The sequence below is a fragment of the Carettochelys insculpta genome, chromosome 6, assembly GCF_033958435.1.
Source record: "Carettochelys insculpta isolate YL-2023 chromosome 6, ASM3395843v1, whole genome shotgun sequence".
Classification (NCBI taxonomy): Eukaryota; Metazoa; Chordata; order Testudines; family Carettochelyidae; genus Carettochelys; species Carettochelys insculpta.
The window spans coordinates 54507660-54531378 of NC_134142.1; positions in this window are offsets into that span (position 1 = coordinate 54507660).

The window sequence follows — 23719 nt, forward strand, 5'->3', positions numbered from 1 at the left end:
CTCCATACCCAAACCTTCCCATGACTCTCTCCCAACCTTCATTATCTGTTCCAACCTTCACATTTCAATCTCCTCTGATGATCATCACATCTTTCTCTGGTAACTCCTCCACCATCTTTGTCAAGTCTTTATAGAATAGCCCAATTTCTTCCTCCGTACTGTCCAACGTGGGTGCATACACCTGAATGACTGAGATGTTGAACAGTTTTGCTTCGAATCTCACTACCATCATTCTTGCACTCACTGGTTTGTATCCTAATAATGCTCTTCTAGCTGTTTTCCTAAGAAGGAATCCAACTCCTGCTTCATGCTTTGTTTTGTTTCCTGACCAAATGACTTTGCAACTGCATGTCTCTCCTGATCCTGTCCAACACATCTCTGCCGGGCCAAGTGTATCGCATTGGTATCTCTCCATCTCCTTCCAAAGCAGCTCTGATTTTCCAGTTGCCCACAGTGTTCAGACATTCCATATGCCAATGGATAGCATATGTGTTAGTTGTAATTTTCTTGCGGTAGCCAACTTATTGACCCAACCCCAATCGCTTGATTGGTATCGTAGACCTTGTTTATCCAGGCTACGTCCGAGCCAGCATCTTTTATCATTTAGTTGTACTGGCAACAGATTTCATTCGTATTGTTGTTTGATGGGTCAGCTGTGTGTCAATGTGCTGACAACTGTTAGCCAATGGCCAGGTGAGACGCCACTTATGTCCTTGTCTATGGCAGAGCCCACCAGTGACTAGGCTGAGAGCAAGTGAAAGCAGCTGGGTTCTTTGTTTTGTGTTTGGTTTGCACAGTAACAGGAGGAGTCAGGTTAACATTTAATCAATTACTTTGTTTATTTATCTAACAAGTTAATCTCTTACTGTTACAATGTTTGTTTGTTTACCTAGCAAGTTAAGCTCTTGTGGTTACAATTTTTACAAGGTTTATACTTTGATTAAAAATAGCTAGCATACACTCTAATTCATAGATCTATACTTGTTAAATGCGCGCAAAAGAAAAAGATAAAGTACCTAGCAGGTCTTATTCTCACCCGTGTTACCAATGTGGCTTGGCCAGTTTCTCTCTCAATCCCTTGGGAAGAAGTCCTTTGTCCCTTTTTCTCCAGGAGTCGGGCGTCCCTGGGGACCTGGGGAGACTCCACCCTCCTGTCTGGCAGGAAAGATGATTGGAGCTCAAATCGGGGGTCTGCCAGACCCCTCTTTTATACTCATTGGGTCACGTAGGCTTCTTCCTTGTTTCAATTGAATTAAACTGTCTGATGCTGGTTCTCACAGGGAGTTCAAGGGTGTAGTTCACACCTGTGAGGTAGACAATTGAGGGCATTTGTTTCTTAATGGGCCAGAGATTTTCCTCGTGTCTGGGACCAAGTGTGCGGCGAATCAACTGATGGTAATTAGCCAAGGGCAGTCCGAGGCCCAGCTGTTAATTAGCCCATTGTTCTTAGCTTTGCTCCGGAGCTTCAAAGACCGTGGCTAAAATAAGCCCCTCTGCGCTCTCAGGCATTCCAGGGCTGGGCTATTTCTTTAACCCTTTTGTGCTCTGAAGCACCTAGGGAAGGCAAGATGGAGTAGAGCAAAAGAGGGGGTGGTTCTGTCTGGCTACACCAACCCTGCTCCTTCATCCAGGCTTGGAACTGGCATGGAGCTTATAGAGGCTTCATGGCAGAGTTAATCTTGATGCATGGGATGTAACAAATACAAGCGTGCAAAGAATACAATCCCAATTTTATCACAAGTCGTCATAAAATTAGTTTGAATGAGAAGTTGTTATGTCCATTACAAATGTCCTAACTTCTAATTAAGTTCAGTTCTAGAATATGGAGGGAAAAATGTATTGCAATAGCACATTCTGTTAAAATACTTAAGCATCATGTTTAATAAAACTGATGTAAATGACACAACATTGAAAAAAGCTGTAAGGTATTTTACTGTAAAAATTTGGCAAACACAATCTGAAATCAGCTAATCCTGGAAGAATATTTTATTTGCATATCATTGTTATCACTTTCATGTAATACTTAACAAATGTGTCAGAAATTAACAATATACTTAATGACTTAATGGATAAGATACATTGTTCTTAAATACAATTATACCCTTCCATCTGAAGTGTTAAAGTTGTGTCAGCATTTCCATTGTATGTGCCTATTTTCTAGAGGTTATGTCACAGTTGTAACTACTAGATTCCAACCCATTCTTGACACCTATGGCAACTGTCCAAAGGAAAATTAATATTTTAACTTGGAAAACATAGCTGTATGTTCTTTTCCATCAGCTGAAAATAATTAAATAATTTTTAGCACACAGCTAAGGGCCCAACTGTGTATTTTTTGTTTTGCACACATCTTTTCCTTCTTCCTTCCACATTCTCCCACACTTGCATAGCCATTGAAATCTCTGCAAGGTGATAAGTGCTATCACCAGTGTCGATGAATGGTCAGATCTGGTTTGGTATTATTTTGCCTGTGTTCAAATGTCTGTAAAACGTGGAAGGCAGCAGAGAGCCTGGCTCTGCAAGTTGTATGCTTCAAATGTTCACTGATTATTGTCAGACAGACATATGTACCCAGGAAGTAATTTTGAACGGCTATTCACATCTTTGACTACTATATATATTAGAGGTGGATTATGATGTGTCAGTACATGCTCATTACTATACAGTCATACAGTTTTGTACCACTCTATTATCTTATCAAGTATATCAAAACAACAAAGCATTAAGACAGGAAGTCCTCTTCCTTCAGAAGAAATATAGAACTGGCCTCCGAACTAGGAATTTTCACTCGTCTATAGGCGAATACCATTTCTATTTCAAAACAGAAATGTTTAAGCTAATATTTGTCAATGGACTGTTTATCTTACACTCCCACCAACCACTCACTCATTTTAGTTAATGTGACTAAAGTAAAAGAAAAACATGATTTTAGCTTTAGTGATGAATTTGTCCCTTCATGTTTAATGAATGACTTTCAGGTGACAGGCACAGAATTACCCTCTGTGAGTTAACAGGAGAACATGAGGAGAAATTCTGAACTGAATTCAAGTAGGGTGCTGATGACAGCAAGTGCCCAGAAGAAGTTATGTCACAATTTATGAGCGACAGAGGCAATGGTGAATGCCTAAATCCTTTTTTTCTCTTCTCCCAGCTTCTTCCCTCCTTCCGGGCTTTTGACTTCTGCATGTATTTGTTTATTTCTCTTAGGAGCAATCCATGTCTTTTATTTCTGTAATAGCTTTTGGAGGCCCATCCTCTGCCCTCACTTACTGGAAGAGACAACCTTGCCCCCACCTTTCCTGATGAATAGGAAACTGTGAGCATTTTGTGTCATGGAATTTCCTGGCCTTATAATGTTGATTTTCTCACATAAGACATAATTAAGCCTACACAATTAGTGTAACCTAAAAACTGCTCCCCCAAAGAGTGTGTGTGTGTGTGTTCAAATCCAGTTTTAGCAAAAAATCTGATCAAGAACCTGAATCAGGTGAAAATGAAACTATCAGGTTATCTGAGAGATGAGAAATCTACTAGCCTGAGTAACAAATCTGAATGTAGTAAGAAATACAGAAACTTTAGGAAGCCACTCAGGGTTAATATTCCAACAGAGAATACAAAAGGTTAGTTTGAAATGAAATGCACTTTTCTTATCCCTAATATAATTAAAACAGGTAAAACAGTTGTTGAACATGCCTATCACTTTTTAGCTGTCTCTCAGAGCTGTTCCACATCCCTCTGTGCACTTTTAAAGTTTTTAATATGAATATCAATCCCCTTCTCATAGCTGTAAACTATAAATGCAATGAATCCCTTAGGAGTTTTCCAAGGCTTGTGTTAATGCCCCACTAGAAAGCATGTAAAAGAGACCTTTCTTTTGTAAAGTGATCTTGTAATTCTGTTCAATATCCATCATTTTTAAGGCCAACTTATCCTATTTAATGGATGCAAAATTATATTTTGCTAGGGAAGGAGTCCCTTGGTAATATTATCCAGTATAGAGGACTGACACTTGGTGGGCTGAAAGTAAGAATTGTTTTTATGGTAAAGACCTTATAAGAACTTTCACAGGGGCAGCACTTAGTAGCATTGTGGTAGTTTAGGGTCAGCATTTCCATTGTAACTTGAACTTTCACAGATTTTAAAACTTAACCATAAATATTCAGTCTGGTTTCTGCCAAGACGCAATACTGAGGTGACCTGCAAAGGAGTTGGTAAGATGTTAGGTTTCTATCTTTTGGCTGTTCTTTATAAAAGCATTTTTTTCCAGGTGATACTTCTGTGAGCAAAAATAATCAGTGGTCTGGTCTTTTGTTTTGAGATTGTTTTGTGTTTCTTTTATGGTTTTTTTCAGCAGAGGAAAGGAAAGGACATTACATCTTAGCGGTAACAGAGTTAGAGAGCGAGCAAACTTTCACGTTTTAATTGACAAACTTTAGTTGAATCTTCACACTTTAATTGAAGAAGAGGTGATCCTGATATTTTAAGAGTGACATTCACACAGTGCTCATTGGGCATTTCAAATTAGAATTAGCATCAAAGATATCTTGAGAAACAACAGCAGTAAAGCCACAGCAGCATAAGTGGTGGTACAGGTAAGTTATCTATTTACCCAGAGTCCTGGGTGGGTGTGGCTAGGCTGTGTCATTGCTTGTGGTGCTGCGGCTTCAGTACTATTGTTTTTTGAGCTAGCTTCAGTCTAGCTAGGTCAAGCTAGCTCAGATATGCCCACACATGCTGCGATCACATCTCCAGATCTGAGTGTAGAAAAATCTGATTTACAGTCCTAATTCTGCCAGAGACACCCTGTGTCACTGTGGAAAAGTCACTTGTCTTTTAAGCTGTCTTCACTGCGAAGTTAACTTGGTGTATCGATGCATGCTTGAATTAACTCCATTCTTGTTAGCATATGTTGAGTAAGAGCAGCAACCCTGCAACTAACACTCAGGCTGTGTTAGCAACTGATGAGTTGTACTAAAGTGACATGTAGTCTGCCCCCAAGATGAACCACCCAACCTGAGGATCTGAAGAAGTGGGTCTGTCCCATGAAAGCTCATCACCGAATAAATCATTTTGTTAGTCTTTAAAGTGCTACATTTCTGCTGCTTTGTTTTGTTGGAGTACAGACTAACATGGCTACCTCTCTGTTACTATTCAGCCAACCTGAGTTAAAAAAGCAAAGTAAAAGGTCTTGTGTGTGGAGAGGACTCAAGTTAGGGCAACAGTCAAGTTATAACTTGGTTAACTCTGCAGTGTAGACAAGTCTGTAGGGTATGATTCTCCAGTGCCACTAACTAAAAGTGAAAGAGCCAGGTCTGGACTACACCTGCAATTTAGATCAACCTAGTTATGTTGCTCAGGGTAGAAGTGGGGACTGTGTGAAAAATTCATACCTCTGAAACACATTGGTAAGCTGACCTAAGCCCTGGTATAGCTATCGCAAGAAGAATTCTTTGAACAACACAGCTACCGCTTGTCGATGGGGGAAGGGAGGAATGGATTTGCCTCCAAGACAGAAAAAGCGCTTCTGTGCATGGTATCAACTCTCTATCTGACAGTGGTACAGATGCAGTGCCTAGCTGTACCCCTGTAGCTCTTGTGGTATAGACACAGCCTCAGAATCTAGTCTGTCTGCATGTGTGCCTCTAAGTGCCTTTTTTTTAAAACAGGGATACTATCGCTTTCCTACAGCACAGGTGAGTTGTGAGGTTAAGATAGTAATTCTGTGGCGCTTGCGCATTACAAGCAATCAGTGTCATAACAAGTCCTAGAAACAAACATGGGTGGATGGAGCACAGAAGAAACCATGATAGCAGCCCTTATCAGTCCCTCAGGTCCCAGATACATGTTTTACATTTGTTTTGCAACATGACAGAAAAGTAGCAAGCCAAGAAACAAACCCCATAGCCCAAATATTTACCACTGAAAGCCCTTTCTAACAGGAAGCAAGATATTCAGTAATAGTATGAAGAACATTCCTTTGCAGCCAGTAAGAATAATTTTAATCATTGGAAATACTGCTTTTCTTTGGAAGCTTCTGTTGGTTTTCCCACTTATTCTTCTACACCACTAGCCATTGAAATAAAAGCAATCTCCCCCCTTGGTTTCGAACATAGATCTCCTTTCCAAAGCATCTACAGAGAGAAGAATACAATAGGTAACATTTAGCATCTAAATAAGAAAAGACTGAGGGCCTGGAGGGAGGGAGGGAATTTTTCCTGTTGGTGGTCAGAAATAGCAAGAAGCAGTAATGAGAAAAAGGAGACTCAGTCATCACCAAAGTAAGCAAATTATTTTGAAATCCACAGAACTGACAATGACAAACACAGGAGATGCTGTTAGGAAGCCACATGAGTGGCCTGAAGAAAACGTTGGCTTCTTTGAACATTTATCAAACCATTTCATTTGAAATGGTTTTATTACGGTCCTGTTGAGCGAGTTACAAAAGCAAACAACTTGTCTAACAGGTTTTTAAGAGGAGACTCCAAGGGGTTGTATCAGCTGCAGACATAGCCAAGCAGAGCCTATCACTCTGGATGAAAGGGAAATAGAACCAGACTCAGGCCACTCCCAAGTATTCTCCTTTTCACCACAGAATTATTCAGGGGCAGTGCCCCCAGTCTGTGGAAATTATGACCCATACGTATCACACACCAGTGGTTTTCAACCAGTATGTCTGATTTTCTACATCCTTGCAATTTGTGCAATCGTTTAGGTTAGTGCTACACTCACCCCAGTGCCCGCAGCTTGATGCAAATGAGCAGTCTCTAAAATGCAAAATGGCTGCTCATTTGCATACCCAAGGTAGAAAACAAGCAATGAAAACATGGTCCTGCCAGCAAAACACCCCTGTCACCAGCCCCTTCTTCCTGATTTTTTCTAGGGATTAGGGGCTGGCAACAAGGGTGGTTTGTCAGCAGAACCACGTCTTCACTGCTTATTTTCTGTGGTGAATATGCAAATGCGATGCTCAAATATGCAAATGGAGAACCAATTTGCATTTTCAAGATTGCTCATTTGCATCAAGCTGCCAGCACGCGAGGTGAGTGTAGCACTAGCTTTAGATTCCGAGTCAGGAAAACACTTCAGCACATGCTCAGTCCCTATTTAGGACAACAATTAAGATTATTCAAGATTTACAATATTTTAATCCCATTGACTTTAATCGTATGCACACCATGTTTAAGTGCTTAACAAAACATGGATTCCCCCCCCCCCACTTTACTGGGGTTTTTACAGCTGTGTGAAGTGTTATAAAAGCTGCCATGCTGATTTGGTAGCATTTTGCCAGGATGTAATGAAACCCAGGATTCAACCTAATGGGCAAACATGCTCAGAAGAGCTTGCTGGACCATTTTCAATGAAATTAAATTTCATTGAACGATGTGGCAATGTTTCAGTTTTGGCTAAGTTTTCTGATTCCAGACTCTATGGCTACATCTACACTCACTTCCTTCAAAGTTGCTGCTGGAGAGAATTAGCCTGATGAAGTGCTGCATATGTTTCGCAACACTTCATTAGTAACCACCCACCAGCCTGATTTCCATGCCCCCTTCAAAGAAGGGGGCAAGTGTAGACATACCTATGTTTACGTCTACACTAGAGAGTTTTGTAGACAAAACTGGGATTTTGTTAACAAAACTCGCAGAGCATCTACACACAAAATGTGTTTTGTCAACAGAAACTGTTGACACAAAAAGCTGTGTAGATGCCCTGGGTGGACCTTTTGTCAACAGAGAGGGGAAAAGATGATATGCTTTTATGGGTAGACAAGGTTTGTTGACAGAAGTTTTGTCAGAACATCTCTTCCATCAGTAACTTCTGTAGACAGCAACTTCAAGTGTAGACATAGCCTGTGTGTGTGTCTGGGAACATACTTAAGGGACTCTCTATAGCTGAGAGGTTAGGACTGTAGCTTAGAGGTTAGGACATTGTAAACCCAGGATCAAGTCCTTGGTTTAGGTGAGCTGGAGTGAAAAGTCTGCTATGAATCCAGCAAAGATATGTCTGTCTTCCACAGACCAAGACCCTTAACCACTAGAGGACAGCTGGGCCCACCTACTGTTCCCAAGCATCAAGACACTACCCCATTTTTTTGCAAAAATACTCAGTAGGCTTTGTTTCAACAACACAGATGTCATGAGCACAGACTTGCCTCAGCTTTGTTTTCATTCCAATGCAAATGAAAATAATATTGGTGACAAAACAGAATAGTTGTTGCCTAGTCAGCTCTTGTCCACAGTGTCTCCATTCACCCTGCACAAGCCCTGACATTGACTGTCTTTGTTTGGCACTTTATACCATGACAGATTTCTACATGCTGCAGTGGAGGAAATCAATAGAAAATTCTCATTTGATCCAGTAAGCAACTGCCAACTTTGATAAGTTTGATGAACTGCTATCTCAAGTAAATAATTTAGAGAGAATCATTAGTGTTGAAAGGACATCATTAATGGTCATCACCAAGAAAGCAAGGAAAACAAAATGCGTCACGTTGGTCCAGTGCTTTTATCAGTATTCTCAAAGAAAATGTGGTACTGAACTATACACTACAGGGAATTGAAGAGTACAAGGACAAAGAGAATAAGGTGTATCCATTTGCCATGTGGTGACAAAGTAGATGATCTTTTCATTTATTAGTTTTTAATTGCCTTTGTAGATTTTACTACTAGGAACTGATGATCACTCAGGCATTGACCCTGCACCTACTTATGTCACTGGGAAATGATTTCAGTGGTGCAAGACCAGGTTCTTTATTTATATATAAATGTAATGCCTAAATGTTAAGGGATCCCAAAGTACTATTGAAAGCCAAATCCTCTTCCTGTAATTCTGTTGAAGTCCATGGCAAAACTGAGAATGATTCTAATGAGAACAGAAACGGTGACAAGGATTTTGAAAATGGGGACAGTGGAGGGACGTATGTGGTAACTTTTTGAACACAGAAATAAGGAAGTAGTACTGAAAGTTGACTTTCTAGAAGAAAAGTCTTGTTAGAATCACACTGGTGTATTTTTGTGATAATTCTCAAAGCGTTTATAAAATGGCATTCCTATCAGACGTGCCACCTTATCTCAAGCAAAGACTGAAGTCTGATGGGCCCATCTGGGCATATACTGCTCTCTATATATACAAGTACTAAACAGTAAAATTACATGCAAAAATCAGATTTCTCATGTGCTTGGCTGGATTTTTCTCCACAGAAAGCATCTGATTCAGTGTTCTGGACTCAGATTCCCCAGGTAATTATATGTTTGCACTTAATTTTAGGTTTACAGTTTTTCAAAAGAATGCTGTACAAGGCAGAGGTAAGTCTATGCTCATGACATCTGTGCAGAAATATTTGCTGAAATGCACTTGGTCCTCTAAGTATGCATTATCACCTGCCATTAAAGGATGATGAAAGGGTATGCTGGGGATTCTATATTTTCATTAGATTTGATCAGTAGTTAACCTTTATTTCTTCTGAACTGGATATTCCAGTAGCGACAGTAACCTCACCGGATGCATAAGAGAAAGTTCCATTATCATCATGATTAAATTTCATGATAAAAGACATGCATATTTTTACTTAATAAAAATTGTTTCATCTTGCTTTGTACTAGCTTTTGCTGTGTAACCACATACTCCTGCTGCTGTAGCCTCTTCCTTTACCCTGTCACCCCATTCCATTTGTTATGCGATAGCTAAATTAGATTGTAACTTCTTCCAGGTAGGCACTAGACCTTCCTATTTGCACTATAAAGCACTTAGAGTACTTTGGGTCCAGTAAGATAATAAACATTAATCATTTCAGTTTTATGGCATGGGAAATAATGTAATCGGTGAAATATCTATAGCTATTTTACAGACTGTCTAGGGTTACACCGCAGTGCTCTTCATGCAGAGATTTCCTGACAAAACTTCAGTTGACAGAGCGTGGCGCCACACAAAAGCAATTCAGGAGAGCGCTCCACTCTGTCGACAGAGCACCTGGACTGCCTGGCTGCTCTCTTGACAAAACTGGCACCCAGAAGCACAGCAGAAAGGGCTGCCCATTGTTGTGGATGCCCTGTCTGTTGAGGGAGGTTCCCACCCCACAGAGCATCAACACACAGCTTTTTTGTCAACAGAATCTGTCAACAGCTGCTGGCAAAACTGCTGTGTTTCGTCTAGATTCTGTAGAGAAATCCCATTTTGTGTATGCACACTCCATGAGTTTTCTTGACAAAACCAGGGTTTTGCCAGCAAAACTTGCTAGTGTAACCATAGCCAACATGTAAAATACTGTAGATGAAAGGTGCTTTTCTTGGGATTGGAAAATACAATTTTCATTAGACACTATTCTACAAATAGTAAATTGTACAAATGAACTAAGAATGCAGTACTTACTACATTGGTAAACTCTGTGCTGAACATGTTAGGGCTTGTCTACACTTAATGGGAGATCGACTTTCCAGAGATTGATCTCCTTGGTGTCAACTGAGCAGGTGTAGTAGGGATGCGATAAATCGACTGTGCAATATGGAAGGGCTTCCATTAACAATAGACAAATTGTTTTGGTTCCTCTTCCCTCCCACACCGGAAAAAAAAATCATTTGCCCAAACCTCAAACTGAAAGTCAGTCCATTTAAACTCTTCTCCTGTTAGACTCTTCCACTGTTCCCCATTTCCAGGTTCTCCTTGTAAGTAGAAGGGGAAGTGCTAGGAAGCACAGAGTGGAAGAAACTGTTGTGGCTTGTATGTGCAGCCTGATTGGAAGGAGGAAGTAGTAGGAATCTTGAGAAAATCTATTGCTTTGCGACTTCTAGAGGGCTTTAGCAAATTCCAGTTCCAATGATCTGCAGTAGAGCAGCTTGATGTTGGGTATCTAACTGATAAAATCAGAATGGTGAACCTTCCAAAGATTGCCTATCACTAACACCTATGTCCCTCTCTCAGTTTCCAACTGCAGAGAAATTCTCCCGATCCTTCCATCTATTTGAGCTGCACTCAGAACAGAATCAAAGGGCTAGCATGAGGAAGGTGGCTGTAAGCCACATTTATGACTCCCCTAGGTCACTGGTATAAAGTGCAGCGCTGCACTAATTAGTTATTACTTGTAATAGGTCCAAGGGCTTTTGTGGCAGTGGAGTGCTGTGCCTTGTCCCCAATACGCTCACTATATACAGGTCAGTTTTAAGGTTGCTTAGCAGAGTGCTGTACTATACCTTAGTTGGTGCTGAGGAGCAGGCTGAATTGATTTTTCTATTACTAAACATGGTTTTTTACAGCATCGTGCATAGATGTGAATGACTACACACGGGCAGAGGCTGTGGACAATTGGGCCCAGCCAGGTCAATAATGAGAGCCAGAAAATGTTACTTTGTCAATGGGATGTTTCCATTCTAGCATCACTGTTCACTTGAAAAAAAACCTATACTAGCTATAAACTAAATATTTTAGCTACCTTTACTATGCATAGCTAATTGTCAGATTTGATAACTGAGGGACAATTTAAAGTAATGTACACTCCTTCTCCAAAGTCATGCATATTCCTTCTCCAAAACAAAACAACTCCCAAAACTGAAACTGTGTATCTGCAGACATTCCTTTCCCCACAACAAAATGGACAAATTACCTAATAGTATACTTCTGAGGTTGAATTATTTTTCCCAGATGAAATATTTTATACTAGAGCAGCTGATGCTGAGTCCCTGCCACACAGGGAGTTATTGCAATCTCATGGCAGGTGGATTAACTTTGCAGGCCAGAAAATCGATTCCTTTGCTATAGTGAGAAATTTAAAAATCCTGTATTGTCAAGTTCAGCAATCATGAACTCTCTCTCCAGCCAGCCATTTTGCAATGCTCTGCAGTTCAGTGCAACACAAAACCCAACAAGTAATTATAATATTTTTAAAAAGACAGCTTTGAGGTGATTGATTTCTTACTGAATTTCCCAGCTATAGATTACATGGCAAGTTTCCACAGCTTTGCAACTAAACCATTATGCCACTTCCTTAAACCTCACACTACAGTGAAGCCTCAAAATGTGTGATTTGTAGTTGCGCTTAACTGGCATTAACATGCGTTAAGCGCAACTCAAAATCCCGCACCTCCTGGCTCTGGCTCAATGCTGCCGGCCCTGCGCAGCCCCAGTTGATGAGCTGTGAATGGCGCTGGCTCTCCGCCCCACCCCGGTTCAAACCCCACACGGCCCAGTTCAACCAGCTGCGTGCAGCTCCGGGTCTGGCTCACCACCCCTGCATGCAGCTCTGGCTCTGGCTTACCACTCTTGTACATGGCTCTGGTTCCCCACCCCTGCCCCAATACAAATCCCCCACAAGTTGTTCTGGCTCAATCCCCTCCCCCCACATGTGGCTCCAGCTCATCACCCCCCATGGCCCATCTCCAGCTCCACTCCACCCCCCTGCACCCATGCAGATCTAACCCACCCCAGGCTTAACCCCCTTGCCCTCCTCCCATGGTCCCAGCCCACCGCCAAGCTTAACCCTCCCCAGCTGCTCACCCAACCCCAGGACTTACTTTCAAAATTTGCTCCAGGTGCTCCTGCTGCTTCCCTGGGTGCAGAATATGCATGCCACTGGGGAAAAAAGCCACCCCACAACTCATGCAAAATTCGAGTTATGCAAAGGTGTGTGGGAATGAGACCCTCATGCAACTCAAGGGACTACTGTACTGGTATAAGACAGAGCAGTCAAAGGGCTGCTTCAGGCTATGGCTGCTGGAATGAAGCCAAAGTGGAAAGCAACTCTGGCTGGTTTTTACATCAGGCCGGTATGCACCTTAGAAACCCTTTTAGAATTGGTTTATGGTCCCTTTGCACTGCTCTGACATTTCATGGGGACCTTAGCAGGGACGAAGCATTGGGCCACTGCACTGAACTATTTAACTAACACTAGGTCTCTTACCATAGCTGTGGAAAGGAGGGGATAGCAACAGAAATTAGTATGATAAGAGCAGTCTCTTGGGGTAAAAATCAACGTTAATTAACTCTACACTCTTCAGTCATTTCCTATAATACAGCTACTCAACATTTTCCTTTCAAATAACTCCCTGTGTTTGTGATCTTTACCAGTGCATGTGCCAGAATGGGAGTACTACTTCAGTGCAAGTTGGCAAGTGCCCACCTGAAGATTCCCCTTCCATAAGGGCACAGCACTCATAGCTACCGAGGATCACAGATGCTGGAACTAAGAGTGATGGGGATGATGCAGCACCCCCTGGCTTGAAGTGTCTTCCATTACATACAGACTTTACAGTTTAGTTCAGTGGCTTTCAGCACCTCCACTGTAAAATTCATCCCAACACCCCCCCACCCCCGCAAAGATTTAGCTAGCCCAGAGGCATTTTGAAAGAGGTTTTGCTTTGAATACAGCCATGTTGCCCACACCTGAGGGCCTGTGCAGACTGCAGCTTGGCTGGAGCAAAGGTAATCTACTTTTTTATTAGATTCATGAATATCGAGAATTATATGCCAATGTTGCCATTAAGCAACTGATATCTCCTCACTGTTTATGGGAGGACAATATGCAAATTGATAATTAAATCTAGTCACTTCGGGTAGAAACTCAGTCCTGTACAAGTCTATATGGGGCATGGAAGCAATGTGATGCCTAGGACAAAGCCAAAATGGGAATCATGGTTGTAAAGTAAGCACACAGTAGTTTCAGCTTCTTATCAAAGCTCACAAACTAAGCCAGTGATAGAATTCCCAGAAGTCATTATCTTAGGTGAGTTCCGTATCCCTTGAGATATTTCCAGCTGTCTGGTTCAAAATCTCATGCCCTTCATTATACCTATCTGACTCTCCAGGTAATCTCTACACCTCTTAGACCATGTAGAAATACTCTCTAGATGTGAGCTAGGATATGGCTACCTAGGCATCTTCAATGATACGGTCAAACAGACCCCACCTAAACAAAATGTTTTATTTGATGATGATCCTGGAAGCCACCTAAAAGCAGCAGCAGGATCAGAATGCACTGGTACTCCTTTCAAATAAGCCAAGCTGATCAGCACAAACTGCAATGGTCTGGCCGATTGGCTTCAGGTCCAACACAAAGTCCTGGGTCCTTGTATTCCAAGCCCTACATGGACTGGGTCAGGCTGCCTCAGAGACAGCCTCTCCTTCTGCCATCTGATATGTCAGCTCTGTTTGGAGATGATATTTCTACATGAGAATAGATCTTGCAATGGACAGCAGCAAACTTCATAGTAGAAAGCCTTTTGTGTCTCAAATCGATGATTAGGCTTTATCACACTCTTGCTGCCTTCAAGAGAAGATGTAATTAACCATCCATTTGTGCAGGCCTTTTCCCAGGAAAATTCTACAAGTGACCTGGCTCTGCCAATGGCTGTTTTCCATTAACAACTGGGCTCTGAGAAAGGAGGGGAAGTATTTCACTTTGTGGGTAAGAAGTAGTACTTAATGTTATGTCAAGGTCACCCAGACACACAGGTGACGATAGGCACCTTAGTAATGTGTGGATTAATACTAAATAGCACCATCAAACATAAAATAAAATAAAGCTCATCTCTGATATTGTGCCTTTGATCTTCTGGCTTCAGCCACCACTCTGATCAAATGTCTGTTTCGAAGTATTCATGATTTAAACAGGGTGATCCTTGGGTCAGCGTAGAGAAACGAACATACAGTTAGATCTTAATCATGTTGATAATGGGAAGCAGAAGGGGATTATGAGTAGAAAAGAGACGGAAGGTTCAGAGAGTCCTGGGTAAGAAGATAGCTAACAGCAGCAAGTCAGGTGAACATGGAGAAAAGCCACAAGAAGTCTGGAGTAGGGGCAGAGGGAAGTAAGAGAGGCCCACGGGAGGCTGAGGAAAAAACAAGGATCAGCTTTAAAAAAGAGCAATCTTTGGAATCATTACTGCTGTCTTTCCACTCTCTTGTTAAATTCTGAAGATAAATGTGTGGTTGATTACGTGTAAGTGGCACTGCAATTAATAAGCTGACCCAAATGTGGCCTGTTTTTATTAGACTGGTTTGAGGCAGGGCTGGGGGGGTGGGAAGGGGGATATTTTTTTCCAATCTACTGAAATAGTCTTTGAATACCTGGTGGTAAATTTCAAGCCCATTTCATCAAGACTAATTTATTTTCAGGACCATTTCATCAAGATTAGTTTATTTTTTCACCTCCACCGTAACAAGCCAGTGTGAAAGCTAACAGTGCTCCATGGGCACCTCAGGTCTGATGAGAGAGTTGCTTGGAAAAAAAAAGTTCAGAAATTCACACTGTCCACCACAGATTATTATTACCTGATGATCTGAAAGTGTCATTTTAAAACTGGACTTTCATTGGACATTTCAAAGACAGATGATCTTTGACCTTTCAAATGGATGCATGGCAGAGCAAGCCTGAAAAGTGCAGAACCCCGCTAATGTTTCAACACAAGGCTTTGCTTAAGGCTACATCTACGCTACAAGTTAGGGGTGTGATTCCCAACTCAGATACGCATAAGCCAGCTAGCTGATTGAGAGCTAGCATGGGTATAAATAGTGCAGCTGTGGTAATGCAGGCAGTGGCAGTAGTGGCATGATTTAGCCATACCAAGCACAAACTTTCCTGAATCCTATGGATACATACTTGGCACAGTTAAGCCACCACTGTCCAGGCTCCCATGGCTGCACTACCATTTACATTCATGATAACTCACATCAAGCTAGTGCAAAAACAGGCATGTAATCTGGGAATCACATTCCTAGCTCACAGTACCAATGTAGCCACTGGTAAAATAACAACAGGAGAAACTTACTTAATCGATATATTTTTCCAGATATTTTGCCTGGCCAATAAGGTGCTGACCATAGAGAATGCTCGCCATTTGTAGAGGCGCAGCTATCTTGAAAAAGTAAGAGAACCAAATATCCTACAACTATTCTGAGGGAGACAGCAGCAGGATAGTAAGAGGTTGTTGGAAATATGCCTCCCTCAGCCCCTCTAGGGCTTGTATACACGGCCATCTCTCTCAAAATTCCCAGATGGAGTCATTTTGTGTTGGTAAAATACTCCTTCACTGTTGGGACTCTTGCCTACAGTGTTTAAAAGTACAGAAACAAAGTATCACATTAGACACAAAGACTAGTGAATTTACAAAGGGATGCAGTGTGCTTGGGTTGACCTAGCCTGCTAGCAGGAGTGAATACAAAAGAAGTATGGCTTCTTCTCTCCACTAGGACATGAGGGCAGCAGACATAACTCTCTAGTCAGAGGGAGCTAGATGCAGATATATGGCGATCCTGCAGGAAACCATAATTGATGCTTGGTTTGGGAAGAAAACTTTGCCCAAAAGTCATTTGGTTATTATCATTATCAATTCTTTGTATTACTGCAAATTTTAGGAGCCCTAATCATGTATCAGGACCCTTTGTACTAGGTGGTGTACAAACACAATAAAAATGCAGTCCTGGACGCAAAGCCAATCCATAGGTTGATGCTTGGTTTGACTTCATGCTGAGTGCAGGCTCAATTCTTCAGTCTTCTATGTCAAATTTACACCAGTGTAACTCCACTGAATTCAGTGGAGTTATACTGCAATCACTGGAGGGGGTGAGGAGACATGTTTCCTTCATCTTTCTCCTATTTTACAGCTATTCCACTCAGCATGGCAGGGGAACTTATATGTTCTTTCACCTGCCCCCATATCCAATCTCTTTTGTGTGGTACTGCCACACAGGCAGTCACCATCGGACAGGTTAGTGTGGATTTCAATGGAGTTCGGACGGTGTGAGATCAGTGCAATGGCTAATCAGGACCTGTTTCTTGAGAAGGAAGGGCACACACCAGCTTTCATTCCAACTTTGTAAAGCTTCACTGAATGAAAATATAATGAAGTATCCTTACCTCCCCTGGGGAGACAGGAAGACTTTAATCTATAGGAGAGAATGACTTAGTGACAATTCTGTTTGTCAGCCTACTGTACCTCTTCACCTATCATGCATAGCAGTATCTTGACAGACAGTGGTGTGTGTACACCTACCAGCAAACTAGCAAGCACAAAGAGCAGTTAATTATGACTGACATAAGAGCTCTGGCAACTTGCACTGTTGGAAATGTTCAAAGCAATAAAATCTGAAGTACAAATGACAAGTATAAGTTTCACCCAACTTAGATGAAAAAAAAAGAGTGCAAAGTATGGAAAAAGCAGAATACAACAACAAACTAAATCTTTCACAACAAGTACAACTTGTTTACCAAACTCCTCTTTCTCCCTCCTTTAAAGGAACATCTTGACAAAGAGATATCACAAGCAATGCATGACCAGAGATGGCCTCTCTTTAGTCTGATAATACACAAAGTCTTCTATGCAAAGGGGCATTACTTGGGCAGACCATGGCCGTTTTGCAATGTCTAATCAGCAGATGAGTTTAGAAGGACCTGGGGCAACTTTACAGATTTCTTTGGCAGCTGCCTCAGTTCTAGAAGCAGATATTCATCAGAAATGATGGCTCTTAACAGAAATAGGGCAACAATGCCTCCTTAATTGTAGGACGGGAAAATGTAGTCCCTGAACTGCCATCCATCCAAGTAACAGTCTTTGTTGTAGCCATGGAAACAGGCTATCAACTGGACCAATATGTGCTACATGAAACTATGACTCTCATTTGCCATTAAGCTGGTGGAGACATGTTGACGAGCACACTAAATGATGGACGTTAAGGTCACCAAAAGCTTTCACTCCATTCACTGCATTATCTTAGAGAGTCATATGACTATTCTTTGGCCATTTGACTTTTATTGAGTAAGCTCAGAAAAAGGTACAATATAATGGCTGCTGTGTATCCAGTAGTGAAAATCTCACAGTGTTCAATCACTGGTTTTCTAAAAAATCTTTAGCTATCCATTGGGCTATGAGAGCAAGAAAAGAAAACTTTTGGGATTATTCTGTATGTCAGCTACGAGCAAACAGCAGATCTCGGTCCTCAGAATTAATATCTGTTGAAGATAGTTTCACTCATACATAGCAAACACTATGTTACCTGAGAAATAAGTTGAGGCAGGAAGGGTGACTAGAGGATGAGGGGGCAGAATAGTAATGGAAATCTTCTAAAATCCAGCTCCTGCAACATTTAAACTGCCTAGTTATTAGCGATCTTTATTTCCTCCAACAGGGATCTTGACGACTGCCGGATAATCTAATTTCCATGTTGTCCTTTGGACAGGATTCTCCTTCACAGTCCCATGAATGGTTCTTGGTGTTTGTGGGAAGTAACAAAACTCTGACTCGGGCATGTTCTCCGTTAACCGTTTCCACTGGTTCTTCTCATAGATTCCAGAAGTTGGGTCTCTGTTTTCTCACAGCTTATGCACAGACATAGTATTCCCATAGGTAGTCTAGCTTATAAAACACTCTACTCGACTCTAGCAAGGTCAACTTGATTCAGTGAGAAAAAAACTGACCCACAATGGTTTTGGGGTTTGGTTTCAATTTATTTTGCTCGTGCTGCCTACAGAGATACAAAGGAGTCCTCACACTGAGCAGACCCAGTTTGGTTCATTTCAATCAGGGGGCAATGAAATACATACAACATACAACCAGTTAGGACAATGCAGGGCAACAGGTTCTAGTCCCAGATCTATGGAGTCACTAACTGAGCAATTCCTAATGGCCTTTTGTGAAGTGGGGATTTGTTACAGGTGGAATCCTGTCTGGGATTGATTCAACTTGTTCCTTGTACTCACATGTGAAAACTCATACCCCAAAAAAAGCAGAATGAATGTGAATATTTTGATTGTGCACATGCAAATCAACTAATTAAGAAAGCTCAGACAACTCTTGGGAGCAAAGCAGACATGACGTGGAAGACGGCCAGTACTGGCAGGAGTCAGGCATAATACCGGCCACTATATATGGTCCCACACATCCCACAGGTCTGATTTCCAAGGTACTTCAACCCTGATCTGCAGCACCCTGCCTAATTTCTATAGCAGGGATTTCCTGACCAAAGATATTTAAGCTATGTGGTGATCTCTGTATGGGGAAAATCCCAAATTCCTAATGCATATTATGGTTTCTGTTAAGACCCCTCACTTTTATGTCCAAATTTCATAGTCTGGTAAAAGACCTAACTAACTTATAACCCGTATCATGGTTCCCAAATACAGCTAGTGTGAGAAGGAACTTAAAAGTAAGGCCATAGCTTTCTCATAGCTAAAGAAAGAGATAATAACGACAGCAACTGTGCTCCAAGGCCAAGTCCAGAGGCTGTGAGACAAGCCTGAGCTGCCAGGGATGAGATACCCTCCTCTCTTTTCAGTACTTTCTACAAGACATTTCTCTAGTTGACTCACCCAGGGCCCCAGATACAAGAACAATGAAAAATATGTAAGTAATATTTGTTATGTACTCTCACTGCTTTAACTCCTTCTGATACGCTCCTGGGGATCATACCAAATCGAACAAAGGCATCATTACTCTTATGGAACATAAGTGAGACTAGAATCAATGTGTATGTTGCTGAAACAGATTTACTAAAGAAAACCCACCTGTGTATCATATAAAATGTTGCATGTAAATTATGGGTGGAGACGCTGTGTAACCTTTTAGATTATTGGTTTATTGTGCTTATTATCTCTTGCTGCCAGCACCTATCCAGGGGCTTGGGACCTCTCACCCTGTCACTTGTCAGCGCCCATTGAGATCTTATATAATCACTTGTAACCTACTGCTTGACAGAGCTTCACTGAGCCTAGCCTGACAGGCAAGGTGGCACTCTGCCAGCGCTGTGCGTAATTAAACCCTCCGCTTGATTCTACAGGGTGTCCAAACTTTGTTCCTACAATCTGTGTGTGAGTAAACATTTACCAAAAATACAGAGGCTATCTATGGCTTGTGTGTATTACTCATATGCCATATATGACCCTGACCATCTTTCTCACTGCAGACTTAAAATTAATGCTGCACTTTAAAGATATGATATTGTTTAAATGACACGCAGTCCTCCTTAGGGAAACATTAAGCAAAGAGAGAACCTGTTAACATAACATATCAGAACACACATTGGCAGAATCACAGGCTGCTGCTATACTACAATTCTCCTGTCGGGGGCGGGGGGGCATGGTAATGAGGCAATTTGAAGCAGGCTAATGAGGTGCTGACACGCATACTCAGCACCTAAGTAGCATAATGGCGGCCGTGCGAATGACTATTGAATTTCAGATTGACAGTGAAGATGGGGAGGAGCTTCAAAATAAGCTGCCCCTTTGATATTCCCTTACTCCCACAGAACTAGATCAGCTTGGGGGATTTCCTGAGCAAAGGTATTAGCCTGCTTCGAATTGCCTCATTACCATGCCCCCCTGACGGGACAATGGTAGTGTAGCAGCAGCCACAGTCTCTGAAACGTGGAATAAATCAGAGAATTGTTTCCATTGCCTTGTTTCTTTAAGGGATGGGGAGTAGCTGAAGGATGACTGATTCTAGTGTGTGGTGATGTAAATATAATAAATGTCATCTTAATAAAGGATATACAAGTCCCAAGAAGACTGTACAACATAATCAATATGCCATTCATTATATATACATATTTTAAGGCCACCATTTAAGACAATGGCACTAAAACGATGTCTGTTCTAGTCAAATCTGAAAAGAGTTTGGTGCTGTTCCATCATCCACTATTAAAAAAATTTCCATCTTTCAATCTGACAGGGAATAAAATTGTCCAGTCATGCTGTGCAACAATATTTTCTCAAATTACAGTGACTCTTTTGGAGAGCTGCTATTTTATTTTATACGTATTAAAGTGCTTTTCCAAGGGGAAGGACTCCAGGGAAATCTTGTCCAAATATTTTATAATTTGCTCCAAATCTAGCTAAGGTCCCAGACCCAGCTAGTTTTTGGAACTATATATCACATACGTTTCAAAATGTGCTTTTCCAACACCACTAGACTCTGCTATACCAACCTCCTACTCCTCCTTTGATCAAGTCACACACATTTGGTCCCTACTGTCAGTCAGTCTTCATTCCTTCAAGAAAACATGCAGATCATAGTTGGTGTGGCTACAGTTCAGAAATCACAAATTAACACTGTCTCCCCTGACCACCCCACATAGTTTACTAATTTGAAAAGAAATGAAGAGAAAATGCAATAACACTGCTTCTTGCCAGGCAGTCACATCATAAATCTTTTGCTTCTGCTCTTGGGAACAGAAACTACCCTTTTCCTAAAAGTACTGTGGCTAGGCGTAAAAAGAGCCAATGTACAACTTACCAAATGTATTTTATTAAACTTAAATCTTCCTAATAAGATGGGCCAAACCATCCTAACGATTTATGATTTTTGCAAAACAGGAAGGAAGCCAAACGTCCTGGCAACTTAGTGTAGTGTCCTAGGACTGCATAGCGCTTCAAGGAAGTAGCAGCTATTATGCAGTGTCTCCTGAGGCTATTTTCCAACCCTCCATGGTGTAGAGTACTTCTGGAATCACTGCTGTTTGAATCATCCAGCTGCAGATCAAACACAGTACATACATCAGAGCTTTGGAGGGAATTGCTGGTAGGTCACTGATATGCAAAGCTAAACTTTAATTGTCTTCAAATGTTTCAGGCTCATTTAAATTGTAGTTCTACTGGGGGTAAGGAGTTGAGGGGGTTGAAGTGTGAAAGCTAGAGTCTATGGATCAGATTCATGAAAAAGTTACAGACCATTTACATAGGAAAGGAATGCGTGAAAATCCTTGACTGTTCGCCTACATGATTTATTGAATTCCTTTTCTCTGTGCCACTGGTTAACTGTGCTTGAAAGCTATGGAATCCAGAAATGAAAGTGGTTGATAAAAAAGGGGTGTAACATCATAACCTATTAACCATATGCTCAGCATATGTGCTAGAAGCCAGTTATTGCAAAAAGGACTCTGAGGTTTAGTGGTTGCCATCTAAATACCAACAAGGGTTTAAGGTACCACATTTCTCCCCATTACTTAGTACAGGAAATAACTGTGGTAGTGCAATACCACTGCATTGGAACTATGAAGAAATGTTGATTTTTTTTTTAAAATACCAATCACTAAATTGTCCACTGTGAAGTAGCAAAAATGGGAGATAGACTCTAGAGTGATGGAATCAGCAGACAAAGGAAGGATCTGTGAGGGCCAGACATCTTGGCTGACCAAGCTCTGTATTCTAATTACTGCTTTGTTTGAGCACTAGGAACACTAGTGACAGCTCCTCAGTGGTTTTGCCTTATCAGGCCTTGCTGTGGTCTGAAATATGCCCGTAGTATGTCATTTTACAGTGACTGAGTTCCAGATCTCAACATCTTTCAGGGAGTATTGCTGAGATTCTCTAACTAAATTTCATTAAAACAAAACATAAAATACTGCCCATGGAACAGTGTTGCCTTTAAGCTGAATGTTTGGGCAGCTGCCCAGGAGAGAGTCAGGTGTTGCTCAGTTCCTCACCAGAGCATCCAGAGCCATCCACAGTGGGCAGCATGTGTTTCTATGGGTGGTGCACATCCACAGTGCCTTGGTGCACATAATGACATTTATTCTGCCCAGGGATAGAAAAAATTAGTGGAAACACTGCCCTGGAATGAAGAAGAGAGAGACAATTTCAGACAATAGAGTATTTGAAACATAACCATCCTTGACTACACTAAAGGCAAAAATTGTACAAAGTCAAAGTTAGCTAGACTCTCAAAATCCTTTGCACGTTAACCACTCTTAACTTTCCCTTGCTGTGATGCCTACGATATCTTGAAAACAGTTAGAATGTTGGTGTCCTGCTGAGACCACAGGCTGCAGTCAGAGATGCCTGGTGGTGTGCTGTGGCCACTGAGATTAGGGTTGGTAACAGATGGATTTAGACAGAAAGATGGGGGGGACTACAAATAAAAAAATGGGACACTGTTCCACTGTTTACTTGTATCTCCCATCTGCCTATGTACATCCTCTGTTGTTTCCTGTCTTATACTTAGATTGTAAGGCCCTTCGGGCAGGGGCTATCTTTTTTGGTCTGTGTTTGTACAGCACTAGTGTTCTGGTCCATAATTAGGACCCCGGGCACTATGGTAAAATAAATCATAATCAACTGTTTTCTAACACAATGTGTTTGCTCATCGTAGACAAGGCCAATGAGAAGGCAGTTGGAAGAATATATACCCTGGAAGAGTAGGAGCTCATGCCTTTGCCCAATTTCCTCTTGACTCAGAAGTTCCACAGGCTGGCCCTGACTGCTACACTCTTCTGGAGCTTCAGTTGACTAAAGATAACATGGAGGAAAAATGTCAGAGAAAAGGGGAGAGAACAAGTGAGATTTTTTTTAAAAAGAGAGAGACAACTACAGAGAGGTGAGAAAGGAGTCCATGGAACACAGAGAGGAGAGAAAAGGAAGAAAAGAGGATGGACAGAGGTCATGGAAGAAGTGGAGAAACAAAACAAAACAAAACAAAACATCTTCCTTCCCCGAAGCAGCGCCGCCAGCCATTCACAATGAGCTCTGCCTTACTGCATTCTAATGGACTCCATGTCAACTATAGCAGGGAGGTCCAAGAGAGTTCACATAAGGGAAGAAAAGAGAGTGTGGGGCAGACTGGACTGAGGTGCACTGGACTGGGTGCACAGAAGGTCAAACTTGGACATGGGAGAGCCTGTAGTGTCAGAGCATGTGGGTGAATGAAATGGGTGTGTTTCTTTGGGATGTGTTTGAGAGGCTGAGGTGGGATGGGAGTCAGTATGGGTTGGGGTCTGTGGGAGAGAGTGGAATGGGGCTTGGAGA